This window comes from Lepisma saccharinum, chromosome 17 (assembly GCF_977018435.1).
Source record: "Lepisma saccharinum chromosome 17, izLepSacc3.1, whole genome shotgun sequence".
Classification (NCBI taxonomy): Eukaryota; Metazoa; Arthropoda; class Insecta; order Zygentoma; family Lepismatidae; genus Lepisma; species Lepisma saccharinum.
In genome coordinates this window covers 49,969,903-49,984,677 of record NC_139245.1, presented here as the reverse complement: position 1 = coordinate 49,984,677, position 14,775 = coordinate 49,969,903, and the positions used below count along the sequence as shown (strand labels likewise).

General features: G+C 40.1%; 1 protein-coding gene across 2 annotated transcripts in view; it reads right to left on the bottom strand.

Moving 5' to 3' along the window:
• The window catches only part of LOC146001739 (uncharacterized), a 91,824-nt gene that overhangs the window by 29,447 nt on the left and 47,602 nt on the right, over positions 1-14,775 (bottom strand). The window lies entirely within an intron of this gene.

Genomic DNA, 14,775 nt, shown 5'->3' with positions numbered 1-14,775 from the left:
TCAATAAAGAGTTTTCAGCCTTCAGTTCTCGTAATTCAGAAGATAACGACCGCATATCACCCTGTACACTAATGGTTGTTTGAGACATGCTGTCGAGTTTTTCGTCCATGGACATTAACTTCTGAATAACATCATCTGTTGTATATAGTCCTGGATTTTGTCCTATTCCCGAGATAATTAGTACGATGGTGGTCGCAAGTCCTAGGAAAAACAGGCTACTAATGTTTGACTGTCTTTGACCACCATTTTTGTCATTGTCAATTCAATTCAATTCAATTCAAATTTTCTTTATTAAAGGGCGAGGTTCAGCCTGTGGCTGTTCTCCCACCTAACCCCGTTTGACATTTACCTAGTGTACATAAACAAAATCATAAAAAAGAGAAGAAAATACAATAAAAAATGTTACAAGGAAAGAACAAAGATGAGATTAAAAAAAAAAATCAAGACAACACGTAAAAAAGAAAGAGAAAAAACACATTCACGCACACACACACACACACACACATTAAAACACACATACTAAACATTTCTGAGCAGGACATTCACGCACGGATGTTGAGATTGATGTACATGATTATGGTAGTTTTGTGAGATACGATAGAACAACGCATACGTAAATATTACAATATAGTTGTAGATTTGTCAAGCATTGGATTGGATTGGCGAGGCTTGTATGTAATCTAAACTGTATTGTGTAGTGTTACTCGTGGGAGCTTGAACAGAGATATTGTTCATCTAACAGAAAATTCTTTAGGTTATTCTTAAATTTGTTAGGACTGGGGAGGGAGGTAATGGAGGGCGGAAGTTCATTCCATGTTTTTGCCGCTGAAAATGTAAAAGACGATTTGAAAATTTCCAGTGAGTGTTTGAAGAGTTTCGCTGTTCCTCTTGTTTTGTAGTTGTGTATTTCCCTTCTGGTTTTTAGTTTCTCGAATAAATTTTCGGGAATTTTTTTATGCAAAAGATTCTGTATAAAGCAACATAAATGAAGTCTGCGACGTCTGTTCATGTTTAGCATTTTGTTCTCGTTCAGGGTTGGAAGAATATGATCGAATTTTTTAATGCTATATACGAAGCGTAAACACGAATTTTGAACTTTTTGAATTTTGACCTTATTTCGAACAGACAAGTTTGCACCATATACTATATCACAGTAGTCTAGAAGAGGGAGAATCAGTGTTTGCACAAGTTTCATTTTAGTATTTGTATTTAAGTATTCATTAAATTTATAGAGGGATCTTAGTGCTGCGTAGGCTTTCTTAGTTTGCTCTTGAACGTGAAGGTCCCAGTTCAAGTGTTCGTCTAACATAACTCCTAAATTCTTTATACTTTTTGAATGTGGAATTTCGGATGTCTCTATTTTGACACGTGGATTATTCGGGTTTATCATTGCGAGGCTATTCTTGGAACCCATGACGGTGAAAACAGACTTTTGAGGATTTATTTTCAGACCATTTGCATTACACCAGGTATTTATGGCTGCCAAATCTTTGTTAAGTAATGCTATTGCATAATCTGGTGATTTTGGTGGAAATGGGATTTGAATTTGGGTGTCATCTGCATAAAAGTGTACGGTACTATGCTCTATGTTGGTTTCTAAATCTGCTGTGAAGATTGTATATAGGAGAGGAGCTAGAATTGATCCTTGCGGAACGCCAGTTTCTAGCGGAAGCGTGTTCGAGAGAGAGGGCGTGGCAGTTTTTAGGAACACGTTCTGTTGCCTGTTTGTCAAGTACGATCTGAACCATTTGAGTGCGGGGTGTGAAAAATTATAATATTTCAACTTGCTTAAGAGTAGGTCGTGATGAACCTTGTCAAAAGCTTTTGTCAGATCCAGTGAAACCAGAGCAACTGTCATACCCTTGTCCATTGAGCGAAATATATCATCCGTGACTTTTAGCAATGCCGTCGCCGTGCTGTGAGCAGGGCGGAAGCCCGATTGGCATTTCGGAAGGAGATTGAGGCTGTTCACATGATTTCTGACTTGATTGTAAACAATTTTTTCAGTGATCTTGGAAAGGGTGGGTAGTAGACTTATAGGACGAAGATCGTTTAAGGACGATGTTACTTTTTTCTTAGGTAGAGGGATTACGCGCGCTGTTTTCCAGCTGATTGGATATTGTCCAGTCCGAAAGGAGAAATTTATTATATGTGTCAGGTGACTTGAGATAAACGGAAGTGATAGTTTGAGCATTTTTATTGTTATTCCATCATTGCCAGAGGCATTGGATCGTATATTATTTACTGCTTTAATTGTGTCATATTCACTGATTTCTTTAAGATGAAATTGTTGTGCACTTTCATTAAATATTTTGGAGTTAAAAAAATTACTGGTTTTATTTAAGGCTGATTTCGAGCAGTCGGCCTCACGACAAATGTTTGAAAAATGTTCGTTTATTTTATCTACGTCTCGTATATCAGAGGGTATTTCATTATTAGTAGTTTTACTATACACTCCCCACGCCTTGAGTTTGCTCCACAGGTCTTTGTTGTTTTCATTAGATCGTAGGTGATGGTTAAAGAATGCTTTTTTCTCTTGTCGTTGCACCGTAGTTGTAAAGTTTCTTAGTTCCTTGTAATGTTCCCAGTTGTTGTTTGTCTTTTCGCGTTTATATTTTAATAAAGCTCTGTCGCGGAGTTTCATGAGTAATTTCGTGTTTTCGGATATCCACGGAACACTTTTATGCTTAACCGGTTTAGTGTGGAGAGGTGCATGTTTGTCAAAAAGGTGGATAATATTGGTAGATGTATACTGTACCTTATCTTCGATGTTGTCGTAGCTGTTAATTTGTGCCCAATCAATTTTTGCAGCATCATCATCAAATTTCTCCTTATTGAAATTTGAGAAATTACGGTATGTGACATAATGTTTTTCTCTTTTCGGTTTTTCAATGGCAAGGGTGACACTTACCATGCAGTGATCTGAGTTTCCGATAGGTACGGTTACATATGATGAACGTACAATGGCAGGGTCATCTGTTATTACGACATCCAGGAGTGATTCGCTATTTTCCGTTATTCTAGTCGGTTTATTGATGATTTGCGTAAGGCCGACAGAATTAAGAATTGATCGAAAGTATTTTGTCTCCGGTTTGTGTGGCGAAAGAAAGTCTACGTTTGTATCTCCTAAAATAAGCAATTTGTCAACACGCGGGAAAACTTCAGAGATTGCGGTTTCTAAACGTGATAATTTTGTGTAGGATATATTGGGTGCTTTGTATATCCCGATTATTCCCAGGGTTGTGTTTCGAATCTTTATCGCTACGTTTATAATTTCAACTTCATCGTTATTTTCATAATTGGTGGATGTTGAAAGGACCTTGACATTTAAGTCTTCGCGATGATATAAGATAATACCACCTCCACCCTTCGTAGACCTGTCTTTTTTGATGGCCGTGTAACCAGGGATAGCGAAAGAGGACGTGGGCGCTTCTTCACAGGACCAGCTCTCGGTGATTAGGAGGAAGTCGGGAGGGCACTCGCGTGTGATTGTTATTAGTTCCTCTAATTTTGTCCGCGACAGAGACCTGACGTTAGCCTGTGCGAGGGTGAGGAGGGGTGCTTGGTGTTTCCCTGAAAGGCGATGACCAGGGGGGAGGGAACCGTTTCTTGCGGTTGCGTCACGTGATGTCGTTGACATGGAAGGCATTTTTGCAGAGAGGAACGGACAGGGGTACCATTTGTTGAGATTGGGACCAGGATGGGTAACAGTTTTTATCAAGGCAGTCGGGTGTTTTTCTTTTTAAAAACGACATAAAAACATTGAATACTATTTGGTGTTTTAAAAATAGATCACGCTGAAGGGATGAAAAGAAGAGAGTGTACGAGTACTTACATGCTGTCTCCTTGTAAAAACTAGCCTCGCCAAACCTCACACAGTTAGCAGTTAACATCTTCACATTTTTAAGCACTTTCTTACATGTAACTTCACTAAACACAAACACACACACACACACACAAAACACACAAAAGTACACAATAATCAAATACCAAATGAGATAATATGATTTTTTCCAGTAACTGGGGAGTAATAAATTGTGAGTTAATTTCTGGATGGAGTTCATGAGGTACACACACACGCACAAGTGTTCACACGTTCGTTTCTTGTTTTCCAGTTCCACGCATCATCATTCCCGCCTACATTTGAGAGCGTTTAGGTCCCTTTCGGTTTCAATGAATTTCTTTCCTTCCTCGGTCACCACGACGACTTTCCCATCAATTGTGTAGCAATTGAAGTTCCCGTGTCTTGCCTTGGCTTCCTGGAGCAGTTTCTGTCGTTTCCGTGTAAGCGATTCTGTGATCAGATATTGGCTTCCCTTGAGATTCCTCTTGGATCGCCACACAGCGTCCCGGTGCTTGTAGGACACGAACTTAATGATTAAAGGCCTGTGCCCCTGCCTGACGACGTCCGCCGCCGTTCTCTTCGTTCGAAGAGCTCCAAGACGGTGGCAGCGACTCACGAAATCTTCCGGGACGTTGACGTCAAGTTTGCTGGAAAATATTTTGAGGGCGACCTCGGTTGGATTTTCCTGCGGGGTTTCCGGGACTCCGTGGAGAAACAGGCAATTTCTCCGGCTGTATTGATGGAGTTTATCCAGGGCGTCTTCTTGGTCAGTGATTTGACGTTTGACACTTTCCATATCTTCACGAAAGACTGCTAGCTCCCCTTTCATGATTTGTATATCTTGAAGTACATCCTGGAGAGCAGATGGGTTATTGATAGAGACTGCCTCTGTGTTGGGTTGCCTGGTGGATCCTAGGGCCGCTTCTACCTTTTCTTCGATTTTCTGGAGCTTGGCTTCGAGGGTGCCGAAACGCTGGTTCAGCTGCTTGTTGGACATTGCTGACTGGTGGGTTGGTAGCACTGTCGGAGGGTCTACTTAGAGCGTGTCTGTTACGTATTGTTTGATTCAGATTTGACCCTGTCGTTGATGTTGGTGTCCTGATAGTCTTGCAGGCAATGTATCTAATGTATGCGAGTGTAGGAGAATCCTTTATCCGCGTGGTAGTGCTTTGTGTTAGCGTAAACGGGCGATGTAGCAGGAGTCGGTTTCAGACGTGTCTGGTGCTATCCGCCATGTCGACTTCCTGATGACCATATTCCATGCCTCGATCGAACCCTGCCACTGTCCCAAGGAACTTCCCATCTTTATTCTTCGCTGAATATGGGAGCTTTGCGAAAACACGTCTAACCACTGCACTGTCTCCACTGATATATAAAGGCAAAATGTATGCTCTTACAACTGACAGTTTCAGAGAAAAAAAATGGAATGTAAAAGCTATGACCCTTTTCATAGAAAAATTTTTCTCCACTCCCTCAAAGATAGTCAGAATGAAATTAAACTTTAATGACCTGCATCATGTTTTGGGCTCCACCTACTGAATGCATGCAGGTTCAAGACTCCGGAGATTTCCTCCTTTGCGTGGGACCTGTGTAACCTACCATGGTAAGGAAATTGGGGAGCTACGAATGAGTAGCATCATAACCGGTCGTGGAAAAGTGCAACAATGACTGGGGGTTTGTCGAGTTGACCACACATCATCCTGTAACTGGGTGGAAGGTCTCCAACCCTAGGGGAGTGAGTGAGTAGGATCAGGTGGGAGTGAGGCTGGCAGTCAGTACATAAGCCAGGGTCCTCAAATGGAAGAAAAAACTACACCTTTTAATTCGAACAGGTGTTCTCGGGTTACATTGGTGTTCTCGGGTTAAATTGGAGTTAGCTTCCAATGTTCTGAGGGCATACATTGCTCTCATCTTCAGGGAATGTAAAAATGGAGACCAGTGTAGGTTAATATACATGACTATAATGTAGCGAAGTTTGGACTCTTGTCTTCCTATTGGCTGGTGTCTTGTTTTTACGGAGGAGTGAGTTCCAGGCGTGACTGAGCTATAGTTCCATGTCCCTGTTGAGATTGCTGCTTTTCCATGAAATGGATATGGCTTCCTTCACCAATCGGTCCCAGTAAGCGGCTATTATTTTGGTGTCTACAAATAAAATCCTGCCCCCCTCGGTGATGCTGTGTTCTGCAAGTCCTGACTTTTCCGGTTGGAATAATCGGATATTATGTTGATGTTCATTCAGTCGCTGCTCAATGGCACGTTCCGTTTGGCCTATGTATGTATGTATACACTCACATGGTATTCGGTATACTCCTAGAATGCAGAGTTCCAGGTCATCTTTGACTGAACGGAGTAGGGCCTTGTTTTTCAGTGTCGGCCTGTGAATGCTTCATCCCGTGCCTGGCTGGAAGTTAAGCAGAATTCGTGAAGGAAGCATAGCCATTTCACGGAAAAGCACCAATCTCATCAGGGACGTGGGACTCCAGCTCAGTCACGGAACCCACTCCTCCGTAAAAATAAGACACCAGCCAATGAGAACATCAGGATCCTGAGAGAGCCAATAGGAAGACAGGGTCCAAACTCCGCCACATTATAGTCATGCATATTAACCTACACTGGTCTCCATTTTTACATTCCCTGAAGACGAGAGCAATGTATGCCCTCGAACGTTGGAAGCGAAGTCCAATTTAACCTGGCTGGTAAACCGAGAACACCTGTTCGAATCACGTCAGGAAAGCTACAATTTCTATTTAACCTTTTAATGAATTTTTTCTTGTAGTATGAAAATGTAATTAACAATGATTTTCAGATAATGCTTATTGAAAAATAATACTTGAAGCTTTAGAATTAGGTAAATTTATTTTTTTCCCTGCCACGGAATACAATTTTACAAGCATGAAAACTACAGATTCAATACTTCTTGACGTGGATATAGAATACTTGTTGATATGGCTAGATATCAGGTTGAGATACAAATTTCATGTTTAGGATCATGTACATCTATATGGGGCCAGTACTAGTTAACCTCTTCGCAAAAAGTAGGTAGAGAAAAAAAAAACACGCACGATTGTACAAGCTGGCACTCTATGAGTTCCCATTTCTAAGGGATCTTAATGGATACAGGTGTTTTCGTATTTAATGGGTCTTTTATATACTTACTTACTTACTTACTTCCTCTAGTCCCCTTCTACCATCATAGCATAGGGTTGGTTGCCTCGATCCATCTCCTCCATTTCTGTCTGTTTCCCATCATTCTCTTCATCATATTTATTGTCTTATTCCTTTCTCTTCCAATCTTTTCCATTCTGTCTTCAAACATTATCCTTGGTCTTAATTTACCTCTCCTACCTTGCACCTTTACTTCTAGAATTTGCTTTACCTTTTTGTCTTCATTCATTCTGAATACATGTCCCCACCACTTTAGCTGTCTCTTTTCAATTATTTTCTCTAGCGACTCCTGTTCCACTTCTCTTCTTCTTATTTCATTCCTCACTTTATCTCTCCTAGTCTTATTAACAGCTCTTCTCAGGTATTTCATTTCACTAGCCTGAATTTTACTCAGATGTTTATCTTGAAGTGGTAAACTTTCCATTCCATATGTTAATGTAGGGACCAATACTGATTTGTATAGCTGCATTTTTGTCTTTACTGCCACTTCTTTCTTTCCCATTATTGTTTTACTGAACTGATAATATACTGTATTTGCTTTTCTTTTCCTATTTAGGATTTCTTCATCACACCTACCATCACTTGTTATGATGGTTCCTAAATATTCATATTCATCTACTTCTTCCAAGTTCTCGTTTCCATATCTAATTGCTATTTCATGATCTTTTTCTCCTTTTGCCACCTGCATAACTTTACTTTTCTTAATATTAATCTTCATCCCTTTTCTCGCAAGTTCTTCTCCCCATTCTATTACGCTCCTCTGTAAATTCTCTTCACTGCTAGCAATTAAGACTATATCATCAGCATATAGCAGTACTTGCAGTTGTATTACTCTCATATTCCAATATCCTATTTGTACTCTTGGGGTGGTTCTTTTGCAAATTTTAGTTATTTCATCCATTACATTAATGAAAAGTAAAGGACTGAGACTATCTCCCTGTTTAATTCCTTTTTCTATTTGAAATTCCTTAGACTCGTTTCCTTCTATTCTTACTATTCCTTTTACATCCTTATATATACTTCTTATTGCTTTAATAAGTTCCTTAGGTACTTCCTTACTTTCTAATGCCTCCCATAGATATTTTCTAGGTACCGAGTCAAATGCCGCTTTCAAATCTAGAAATGCTAAGTATATTCTTTTATTTTTGTCCAGCATTTTCCCCATCATTGTTCTTAATATAAAAATGTGATCTTGAGTCTGTCTCCCAGGACTAAATCCAGCTTGTTCCTCTTCAAGTTTTCCCTCCATGATTTTTCTCAGCCTCCTTTCCAATATATTCGTATACATCTTATATACCACTGATGATAGACATATTGCTCTATAATTATCACATTCCTTATTACTCCCTTTCTTGTGTACTGGCACAATTATGTTCCTTTTCCACTCTTCTGGTATAGTCTTAGTTCTCCATACTTCCCTTAATATATTCAGTAGTATTTCAGCCATTCTTGGTCCTCCATATTTTATAAATTCTGGTGCTATTCCATCCCATCCTGCTGCTTTTCCAATTCGTATCCGTTTAATTGCTTCTCTCACTTCATGGTATTTTATATAGCGAAGTTTTTTAAATTGAAATATGTCCAGGACAGTTTTTAAGTGTTTTTAACCCAACTCTCTACCTAATCCTCATATTACACATTACAATGCAGCATTTGTGCTTACAAAGAATTGTGAACCTGATGAAGGGGGCAGTCACACCCTGAAACGTCGTTCTTCAACATTTGCATACTCACTTAAGTAAGTAGTTTTTTAAACTAATATTATACTATTTTTAGTATTGTTTATATTATTTCAAAGAGTAATTTCACCTTTAGTTGCTAATTTTTGTCACTTTCCAGCAAATTATACACACACACACACACACACAGACATGCAGCTGAAAAGCTACAGTGAGAGAACCTATGGTCACCATCCATCTCTGGCTGGCTTTAACTAGGGATCAATATATTCAGTAATAGATCTGGCTGTAGTTGGGTGGAATGGGATGGTGGACCAACTTGTCGAGCCGTATGTTCAAATCATAAATAAACCCCTCCACATTATGATCCCAGTTGAATATGATCTTAGCACGAACGTGTGTGTCGAGAAATCACCTAACTTGATCCATTCCAATTTTAAGGTCTGTAGGTTAGAAACATACAGTTCCAATTCCTTTGTTAGCTATACGGAAAACATTTCAAAAGAACACATTTTTCAAGATGTAGTACGGATCAAGAAGTTCCATGTTATACAGGGTGGTCCAAAAATGTGGAACGGGGGAATAAAACCGAAATGCATGCGGTTATTGAAATTTTATATGTATACACGTAGTTTGGGGATGGGGGAAAACCTACCAAACTGCTTTTGAAATATGGTCGCCATCTTGGATCAAGATCACTTTTTTAAATGGAAACCTAGGCATGTGATACATGAAATTGCACTGGAAAAAGCTCACAAACACGATGGCAGCATTCATTTTTGCAAAACTTTATTCATATTCATGCTACAGGGTGTTAAAGAAGTGTTTCCAACGGTTTCTCTCATTGTTGCAGGTGCACTAAGAAATGGAGCTAACACAAGCAGAACACATGGAAATCATCCTGATGTGTGGTGAAAGAAGCTCGAAAGTCATCGCCGATGAGTTCAATCAGCACCATCCAGAACGAGCTCCCATTGTTGACAGCACTGTGAGGAAACCGATTGCTAAGTTCAGAGATACTGGATCTGTTGCAAACAGGCCCAAATCAGGTAGGCCTATGGTAGCCACAGATGAAGAGACATCAACAGCTGTGTTGGCGGCAGTTACGTTGAGTCCGCACCATAGTACCCATAGTCATGCTGCTGTTACTGGTGAGAGTCGTGCTTCCATTATGAAAAGTCACAAATGGCATCTATACAAGATCCAGTTGCTTCAACACCTGAGTGAGGACGATCCTGACCGCAGGGTTAAATTTGCAGCAGAAGGTAACACCCATAAGGTGTTACAAGGTGTTGTTCAGTGATGAAGCAAACTTTTATCTCAATGGGGAGGTGAACAGACAAAACATGAGATACTGGTCTGAATCGAATCCTCATTGGGTGGATGCATCTGCGACAGTCCTCCATTCAAGAGTGGTGCTATGGTGTGGTAGGACCTTTCTTCATTGATGGTATCCTCAATGTCGATGATTATTTGAACTTGCTGGATACACAAGTGTTTCAATCTCTGATGATCGAGGATAGAAGTTTCCCTGAGTTTTTTCAACATGATGGCGCTTGCCCACATTTTGGTCACAATGTTAGGGACTATCTAAACATCCAGTTTCCCAATCGGTGGATAGCTCGCAGGGGGCCTGTGGAATGGCCACTATGCTCGCCGGATCTGACCCCATATATTTTTATCTGTGGGGCCACATCAAATTACTGGTCTATTTCGTAAAAATTTGTGATCTGGAACATTTGAAATACAGAATTGTCAAGTGCTCTGCAAGCATCACACCTGACATCTTATCGAAAGTCCATCAGGAATGGGTGAATCGACTCAATATGAAACAGGCCAACAATGGTGGACACATTGAGCATATCCTCTAACATCCTGCAACAATGAGATAAACCATTGAACACACTTCTTTAACACCCTGTAGCATGAACATGAATAAAGTGTTGCAAAAATTAATGCTGCCTTCGTGTTTGTGAGCTTTTTCCAGTATAATTTCATGTATCACATGCCTAAGTTCCCATTTAAAAAAGTGATGTCGATCCAAGATGGCGACCATATTTCAAAAGCAGTTCGGTAGGTTTTCCCTTATCCCCAAACTACAAGTACACATATAAAATTTCAATAACCGCATGCATTTCGGCTTTATTCATCCCATTGTGCACTTTTGGATCACCCTGTATATACAGTCAGCCTTACTTGATTAGGTAAATCTTTTAATTCCTGAAGCTATTAAATGATTATGAAGTATATTCCAACAGCAATTTTTCATACCTTGGTGTCACATTTTCATAAATATTTGGTTGCAAATAGTATAATCGAACACAAGCAGCCCTTATGAGAGCAACATTTCCCGTTGCTATTTCCAGAAGGGGAATCATCACATTTCTGTTGCAGTTCTGTGTCCATGCTCCACTAACACTTTTGATTTCACCACCACCATCCTTGACAGAGTGGTTAGTGTAATGAGCATATGAAGTGAATAGTCTTGTATTCGAATTCTGCATTAGGCATTCATGTTTCATTGTGCTTTTTCCTTCAACTATTTCATCTATTCATCGTCCCCTTGGGGTCTCCCTGATGGCATAGTGGTAAAGTCGTCAGCTTGTAATCAAGGAGTCCAGTGTTTGACACCTGGTGAAGACTCATGCTGGTTCAGTTCAAACTTGAAACTCTATACGTCCAATCCTGACTAGTCCATCGGTGCATAAAAGTGGACCCGAATCTCAAAAATCATAGTCATTCTCACGATTGTAATGTAGAAAATGACCACAACCAGTGGCACGTATGTTAGGGATGAGAATGTAATATTACAGTATAGTAACCCCCACCTCAGACTTACGTATATTCGCAGTTACGTAATAAATCTGAAAAATTACAACAACTAGCGCATATGAACATGTTTGCGGCTTTTGCATCTTTGACATCCAATGGATGTCAGTTTGTTTTTATATTAATTTATATGTTCTTCATACTTTTATAGTTTATGTCCAAGTAAATACTGCTGCATGATGTTTCATTTATAAAGTAATATACATGTATATATACAGGGCATTTCGTAAGTTTGTTTACAACGCTTGGGAGGTGATTGTACGAGTGAAAATAAGGTGGAAAGTTCATGTAATGAAATTCCGGAAACGGCTTTGTTGCCGAGTTATTGACGTTTGAAAACGTGGGAAAATGATTTTCCGAAGTGAATAATGGCAAAATGGGTGGAGAGAAGTTGTCGGTGTTGGGCGGTCCACTAAGAAATTGGGTACGCTCTTGTCAAAAAATCACGCGGCAATGTTGTGCAATGTCGGCGCAAGGGATTCCCCAAAGGCCATGAACGAAGATGTTGACGGGAGTGGGGTGGGTGTGCATTCTGGGTGAGCTGGTATCGACGAAAATTGGCATGTGTTGAATGCCAGCAAAAAATAAAGAAAATTTCATGAGCGAAGGGCACCATGACATAAAAACGAAAAAAAAATGAACTGTCATAGGTTGCATACCCTGAAGGGCAGATGGGTGTCCGTGTGATCCGATGTTAAGTACCACATTTCCCGATAGGGGCACCAACAGTGTAGATTTCCTCATGAAGAAGCGCATGTGTCTGTGCCATTCGTGCTTCAGGTGAAGTGCCAGCAGCAGGTTGTTAAACATTCACGATTGAACGGAAAGTCGTGAGGTTCTTGGACAGGCCCATAGCTAGAGGGGGGGCAGGGGGGGGCATGCTGACTGTTCGCATGATATCGTTTCATAGCATATTATATATTGCTCTAAGAATTTTAAACGGCAGTAAAAATAAATGACATTTGCAATTGTGAAGCTATCAATGGCATTGCATACATTAAGGACAGATGATGTCATATTTTGATTGCTTGTAACATTGAAAGAAGAATTAGACGAGCAAATAGTTACTGAGAAAAGTTGCTTGCCTTGATGTCCTGTACACACTGTGAAAGTTGTCGGTGTTCATCAGGTGGCACACTATGAATATAAGTTCAGGAAAATGATAAGTAGAAAAAAGCTTGCAGTCAAATAAATACAATTGAAAATCTCTCAAATTATAATTATTTATTTTCTAACATTTATTATATTACATTGTGTCTGTAGCAGATGTTGTCTGTTAAAGTACCTCAGACAAAACCTAATTTTTTGACAAATAATTTTGTCAACTCTTCTGCTATGGAGTGGATTCTTCTAATTTTATTCATATATCTTTCGCCATTCTGTGACTGGCAGAAATCAGTATCAGCATAAAAAAAACTGATATTTGGGATTTGTACGCTTCTCAAAAAGTGGTGGCGATAAGCGGCCCAGAGACCTTGTGTCGCGGAAATGGGGTAAGGCGAAGGAGGCCCCTTATATCGTACGGTTTCATACCATAGTCATTAAGGAAGGTATTTTTCATAATGTAAAGAGGATAAAACATTTCCCTCTATAAAACTTGATATGAAATATTAATGATGACACTGTAATCAAATAAGTCATTGATCAATCAAGTGATTCCTATTTGTTTGTCGGGTGTCAAACACAGTATTTCAACAACACAGTATTTTGCAAAATGGTTAACGTAATCAGTAGGCAAACATTGTCTGTAGTGATGCAAGAGTCTTTCATTTGAAGCAAACATAATCTGTGGTGGAGTAAGGGACTCTTGTTTTAATGTTTTAGCAAGTAGGGCTACAAAAAATGTATTACAAATTTTACACAAGTGTAATATGTAACCATTATTATTTAATTAATTCGATTTTTCTTGCATAACACAACACAATGGTGTTGTTGGATTCTCGTTAGATTCCTTTGTGCGTAAAAATCTTGCATACTGGAAACTATAGAGGGAAATATTATGAAGCATGAAGCACAGATTTGCAGTGAATGTGTGGTGCGGGATACTGCATGACCATTTGATCGGACCCTACATTCTCCCTGTTCGCCTATGTGTTCGCCTGTTCGCCACTTATCAAGCATTTCTCAGTGAGGTTTTGCCTGAACTACTAGAGGACGTGCCCTTGGCACTGAGACAAAGACTGTGGTTTCAACATGACGGCGCACCCCCACATTTCGATCGGAATGTGCGCCATTTCGTCAATACTGTATTCCACAATCAGTGCATTGGCAGGGGAGGGCCTGTGCCATGGCCACCTCAATCGCCTGATATTACGCCTCTGGATTTCTTCCTCTGGGGAGAGATGAAATGCCTCGTTTACGAAACACCTATCCTGTCAGCCGAGGACCTCGTTGCCCGTATCAATGTAGCTGCAGCATCGATAGCAGAAACGCCGGGGTTGTTGGGTCACACTGGACAATCCTTGATTCGCCGTTGTCGCCTCTGCTTGGAAATACATGGTGGACACTTTGAAAACCGTCTGTGATGAGGTTCCCTTCACATCTCCATTAACCATACTGTGTGCCCTTCAGGGTATGCAACCTATGACAGTTCATTTTTGTCGTTTTTACGTCATGGTGCCCTTCGCTCATGAAATTTTCTTTGTTGTTTGGTGCCATTCAACACATGCCAATTTTCGTCGATACCAGCTCACGCAGAACGCACACCCACCCCACTCCCGTCAACATCTTCGTTCGCGTCCTTTGGGGAATCCCTTGCCGACATTGCACAACATTGCCGCGAGATTTTTTGACAAGAGTGTACCCAATTTCTTAGTGGACCGCCCTACACCGACGACTTATCTCCACCCGTTTTGCCATTATTCACTTCGGAATATCATTTTCCCACGTTTTCAAACGTCAATAACTCGGCAACAAAGCCATTTCCGGAATTTCGTTACATGAACTTTCCACCTTATTTTCACTCGTACAATCACCTCCCAAGCGTTGTAAACGAACTTAAGAAACACCCTGTAAACATACATATAATAATTATAAATATTGCATTTCTTACAGTTACACTTAAGCAATTTACAAATTCGACTTACGTAAAATTCAAGTTACATAAAGGTTTACGAAACACATTGCTTACATTACTGGGGGGGGAGGGGTTACACTATTCAATTCAGTGATGTAGATGGTTTTTGTGGATTGAGAACCATTATGTTAATAACATTAGAAGCAAATCTATAAGATGTGAAAAATGTGCATCAATATCAC